The sequence below is a fragment of the Trachymyrmex septentrionalis genome, unplaced genomic scaffold, assembly GCF_001594115.1.
Source record: "Trachymyrmex septentrionalis isolate Tsep2-gDNA-1 unplaced genomic scaffold, Tsep1.0 scaffold72, whole genome shotgun sequence".
Classification (NCBI taxonomy): domain Eukaryota; kingdom Metazoa; phylum Arthropoda; class Insecta; order Hymenoptera; family Formicidae; genus Trachymyrmex; species Trachymyrmex septentrionalis.
Window position 1 is genome coordinate 1,045,502 of NW_017305905.1, and position 6,073 is coordinate 1,051,574.

At 36.2% G+C, this 6,073-nt stretch overlaps 1 long non-coding RNA gene across 1 annotated transcript in view; it reads right to left on the reverse strand.

The window, feature by feature from the left end:
• Positions 1–1,006: 1,006 nt before the first annotated feature.
• LOC108753810 overlaps positions 1,007–6,073 on the reverse strand; it is a 23,941-nt gene continuing 18,874 nt past the window's right edge. The window contains exons 3-4 of the long non-coding RNA XR_001939667.1: positions 5,091–5,096; positions 1,007–1,016 (exon numbers count right to left, since the gene is read on the reverse strand). This is a non-coding gene — a long non-coding RNA (uncharacterized LOC108753810). The remainder of the gene's footprint in view (positions 1,017–5,090; positions 5,097–6,073) is intronic.

The following is a 6,073-nucleotide window of genomic DNA, read 5'->3' on the forward strand; positions in this document are numbered from 1 at the left end:
TGTTTCAGACAAAAGTAGAATTTCAAGAGAGATGTATTTTTGTATGTTGTTTTCTTTTAAATGGAAGCGTCAAAAAGGTATGAAAGTCATCTCCACTTTTTTAAGTGGAATTATATGACTTGTTCATATAATTAAAAGATCTCTCGAAACCGTTGTACTTTCATCTGAAACATTTCTTACGTATATTAACATTGTTACCCTCGTTTGCGTGGATAGCTCTCACGAAAATAAAGACACGAGTATTTAAAAAAACGAGAAAGCTTTATTACAACAAGAACACAAAAACACGTGATAACTCAAAGAGAATCGTAACGGAATAATTTAATGGAACGCGCGTCAGAAATGTGTGAGTTCTGTCAATCTCAGCTCTCTTTCAAATTCTGAAGATCGCCGCTCGTTCATCTGGGCACCAATCATGGAACAAGTCGAAATGGATTCCGATCGGAATTATTCAATTATTCCCTACATGTCTATTATGTTTTCTAACATAATCTAATTCCGATAGAAATTCCGACATGTTCCACGATAGGTACCCTGTTGCCTTCATGCCGGCAGCTATCCGACGGAACGGAATCGAAATCGCAGGAAGTAACACTCATAACTCATAAGAGAAATATAAGAACCAAATGATAATAAGTAACGGGCAAAGTAAGAGTCAACACGTTTCTTTGAAATTAACAAAAGAATATATTTCAATTAACAAAGGTAAAATTACATAACGTTACAAAGCTCCGAAACTTGTAACGTTATGTAATTTTACCTTTGTTAATTGAAATATATTCTTTTGTTAATTTCAAAGAAACGTGTTGACCCTTACTTTGCCCGTTACTTATTATCATTTGGTTTGTATAGAAAGAGTCCTTTGATTTGTTACCTACAGAAATATAAGATTTAAATATAGCATTACCAAATCATAATATTTCCTTAGACCAGGCAACTTACGTACCCTCTTAATGCAATTAAATTAAATTATGATTCGCGATTAACAATTGCTTTCTATTACGTTAATTTTGTAACTACTAAGGAATCGCCGTTCTCTAATCGGTCTCAACAATTGCACCGCGATGTACGACAGCTTCAGACACGCCTTAACAACCCCTTAACAAGCTAATATGAAGGCCCTGATTATGAACATCCCTGCGCGCGTACCTTGCAGCATCGAAGGTAGATACTACATTGGCTGACGTAATCAGCGAGCACAAATCCATTAGAGAATTGAAGCGTGCGTGGCGAATAGGGGTGCCAAAGGGGTACGAGAGAGCCTGGATGAAAGAGACGCAGAGAGAGAGAGAGAGAGAGAGAGAGAGAGAGAGAGAGAGAGAGAGAGAGAAATAGAGAGACGGAAGGAACAACGAACAGCGAAGGAAGGGAAAAGGGGGTGAAAGGGGGTGGTAAGGGCTCCGCTTTGGCGCCATATGGCTGCTGGGCTGCTTTATCCGTAAACCCATGGAGTACATGCAAGTACCTATACGTACGTAACCGCGCGCATGGATTTCACCCCCCCCTATGACCCACAGAGTGAATATCTCGGCGGGCGCGAGACGAGGGGAAACACGCGAGAAATTACTCTCGAACGCGCGGCCGCAGAGTCCCGTGAATGCGCGGATTATCCATTGTTATCGACGCACCCACCTAACTCTCTCCACGCAACCTGGGCGGGCGTACGTACCTGTACGAGTGTACGCGCGTCCAATTAGCCGAAGATTATCGCAGTGTGTCGCCGCACGCGACATATGACCTTGCACCGTCAATTTGTATCCCGTAACGCTTTTCGAATCCGCAGTCTCTTTTTATCGTTGTCACTTGACTTCGCGATTCGGACGATTCTACTTTATACTTGTATAAAAATATACATGTATCTACAAATATCTGTAAATTCAAAAATTACTTTTATTGAATCTACAAATAATAATAATATGTACTGTATGTTCAGCAGAACTGTGTTGACGTTCAAAAGAAATTTATTAATTCGTTATAATCTTAAAAGAGATCTTTACAGATTATTCACAAATATAAATGTTTATACTATCCTCCGTTTGGTGGAAAATTATTTTTAATGATGACACTTTTTATTTTACATATATATGATATATCATACAAAAGGTCACGACCGAGATTGCACCTTATTGTTAGATATCGATCGAAAAACGTACTCGATATCGCGCTCGTGCGCTCGAATGATCCACCTAATCGCCTATCGGACGAAGGACAAACAATTAGGGCCAAAGTCGTCGATCATGACAAGCTTTTGGCTGAGCTGGGCCCCACACGGGACATAGGAAATCCAGACCCTTTCCTGAATTTTCATGAATGGAGTTCTGGCTGGTAGAGTAGGTATTTAAGCTTTTGCGACCGTAGGCAAGCCGTCAACAGCTGGCCTGCGCAAACACCTCGCCATGGGGAAACTTTCAGTCCCTTTATACTCGTGTAAGGGGGTGTCCATTGATCGTACATGTCTCGTGATACATCACATGACAAAATGTTCAACAGAGAGATTGCGTAGAACAAATTCTGATTACTCGTCGAGCCGAAATTACGTTTCTTATCAATCTTATCACATTTATTAAATTGACATTTATCAAAGATCTTATTGTAATATGTCGTTTTAAAAACGTCGAGATATTAACAAATATTTCGTTTAAATTAAATTATTCTCTCTATTATTTTAATATTTATTTCTATTATTCCGAAATAATTCTTAATAATTAACTAACTACTGTGTAGCTCGAAATTCTTGGAAAACAAATTGTTTGCAAAAAAACTTGCTTTGTAAGCATTTTCTTAATTTCATTCTTATTCGCAAAATTTATTCGACAAAAGATATTTATTTTTCCGAATATTCCCTGATAGTACGATAAGAGTAGAACGATAAGAAAAACGAGCGTTTTGCTGAAATTCCAAGCATCCGAGGAAAGGAGGAACGTGATCGTACGTTCCTTTATTATTCAACGCTAGGAACCTTCTCCGCCGGTTCTTTCCTATTACACTTTCCCATATTTTTCCTCCACCCTCTTTTGCCTGTCTTTCCGAGGATATGGCAGCCTTGAACGAAGAAGGACAGGTGCAGAGCTAACGAAAACAATAAAGAGTGATTTTTTTCCGAACCGACGATTCAACCCCGCGATGCGGTTTCCGCTTTTTCAGAGCTGTTTCCCGACTTTTTTCACATTTTTATATTATTCGTGCTTTGCTCGCAAGGAAAAATCCTCAAGCGCACTTCAAAAAAAAAAAAACAGAATAATTATATGATACCTATAGTCCTGAAATAATGAAACCTCTCGCCAACATTACATAAAAATTTCACTTAATATTCATTTGAACATTTATGCTGACGAAGATTTTACGAATGCGATTATATAATGACAAATTAGTATAATCCATGTATAAAACAACATAAAATAATACACAAAATTTTTAAATAAATATTTCACAATTCAAACAACACAAATTTTTTGTAATTAAAATTTGACTAAGTATATGTTTAATATACTTTTCTACATATTTAAATAAAATAAAAATATATTTGATAAAGTAAAATAAAAAGAAAATATACATGTTCCGAATTTTTGTTTTAAAGAATCAAAAAGATAATATTCGGATTTTTAAATCCATTAAGAATTTAGAGTGATAAATCGATGATAATCAATTTATAATTAGAAACATAAATAGCTAATTGACGTCAAACGTTGTCGATTGACAAAAAAAATTTATCGAAATTACGATTACGAATTTTACACATGAGTATAAGCAAAACAATAAAAGCAAAGCCGTGATTTAGTGCTCTGAAAAGAAACCACGGCAAAACGAGCCTCTTTCTCCAGTCGCAGGAAATGGAAGTGTTTCCGTTTTCCAAACGAACGAAGAAAAGAAGGTTAACTGCTTAAAGCAGTCTTTTGCCCGCCACGCTATTAGATTCTATCAAGATCGAAGAGATTCGCAATCCTTTCTTCTCTATAGACATCATCCCTTTTGTTCATCCCTCCATAGCACCTCCTCGGGTAAGAACGCCAACCTAATCACGAAAATATGGTCTGCCTTGCAAGGACCGCAAAATCGGAAAGTCATAGTCACAACTGCGCTTGGAAATCGTTGATACAAGAATGCAATCTACTCTGTAATAGAAACCTGTGGTCGACGTTCGGCGAATTTCGCTACGTGCTGTTCGAGGATTGAGTAGGAATATCGATGTCTCAAAATATATCCTCCACTCGCAGGAAAAATAGATGAGTAAAAATTTTACCGCACAAGAACATTCGTAAGACATTACACGTTACGTTAATTATTAAATCATAAACTGAAGCCTACATAACAGAGAGCTCATCACGCACAAAGAATATTGTCAAATATGAAAAAATTGTATTATAAATTATAATAATCTGAACTGTTAATGTAGTAAAATGTTAAGATACGAATGATAAATAAAAATTACCATTTTTATGTAATAAATGCAATCATTATTACAGTGACTATAACTATTTTCTTAACATTCGCTAACTATTTACATGGTAATAATAACTAAGAGATATGATAAGGAAAAACTTAATGCATGTCGTAGTTGATCATATTAAACAGCTATGTACATGGTTAAAACAATTATAAATTTATATTATAGTTGACTCAAAAAATAACTATAAATTATAGTTAAATTATAGTGCAACCGTTTTTTTCTCTCAGTGTATATTAACAATATTACAATATAGCAGTTTAATTGAAAATAATTTTGTTAATCCACACACACACATGACAATGTTAATGAAACAAATAACACTTTATTAAAACAAAAGCGTACCTGTTCCATTAATACTATCATTATATATATAAATCATCAGAATTATTTTCAATTAAACCGCTGTCAGCTAATGCTATTAATGTATAATTTTTTCCTTGTAGTTATTTTCATTATTTTTTCAATTGCATATTTGAAAAAATAATGTAATAAAAATAATCTGTTTCTTTATTGCACAATTTCTTTTATTGTAATTTTATAATGAGAAAAAAATCATAACTTTTACATCGTACTAATAGAATTACGCAAAAGAACTTGTTCTCACTTTGAAATTATAATATATCACGACTCGTTTATCAAAGACTGACAGCTTGCATAATCGTTTCAAAGCTACGATATAAAGATTTAACGAGAAGTATGGAAAAGTCCTTGGGCCTTTCTTTTGCTGGCGGGTAGTAAAAGGGATGTAAAGGGAGAAATCGAATATCTTGATTCTCGTGGCGTGATGATGCGCGGAACCGGTTCGAGAATGAAAAGCAATAATTATCCCGCTAATTGATTTGTTACACTGGTGAAGCGGACGTGGCCGGCTCGCGTGACTCGAAGGGACTTCGCAGTTAAGATCTCTGGACTCTCTCTCCCTCTCTCCCTCTCTCTCCCCTTCCCCCCCCCTCTCTCTCTCTCTCTTTCTCTTTCTCTCTCTCTCCCGCTTACCCACCCTCAATTCCTCTAAAAGTCTCGGAGCCTATTACGAGAGTATTTATGCCGCACTCGGGAGCGACGTTCAAAGCGACAGGCATCATGGTAAATTATTTTCAGTGCCACAACTTCAAAGTTCGCTCTCAAGTGTCGATCTCTTTCTTTCACGGTTTCTATCCCCTCCTCCCCCCCCCTCTCTATCTCTCTCTCTCTCTCTCTTTCATTACGAGAGCACAATTTCTTGAGCTACCGAAGCAAAGCCGTAAGCAAGATTCTATCATATTTCGTTTAATTAGGTCGCACTTTCTGAGAAAGGCATGAAGAATTTGCCCTGCCGGCCGCGTACTGCCTTTTTCCGTAATTTTATTGACATCATTAGTAACCACAGAGACAATATTATTTGTCAAACCGTTTCCGCGTTTAATTTTGAATGCCATCGTTTTAATAGGCACGATTATTTACCATGGAAATCTACTTGAATAATCAGTAATAAACACTCTGTGTATTAAAAATATTATTATATATGTATACATATAGGGTGGGCCATCTATTGGTACGTTTTTACAGGGTGGGCCATCTATTGGTACGTTTTTAAAAATGCGATCAAATGAGCATACATTGATATTTTTTATTAATTTTTTTTTTGTT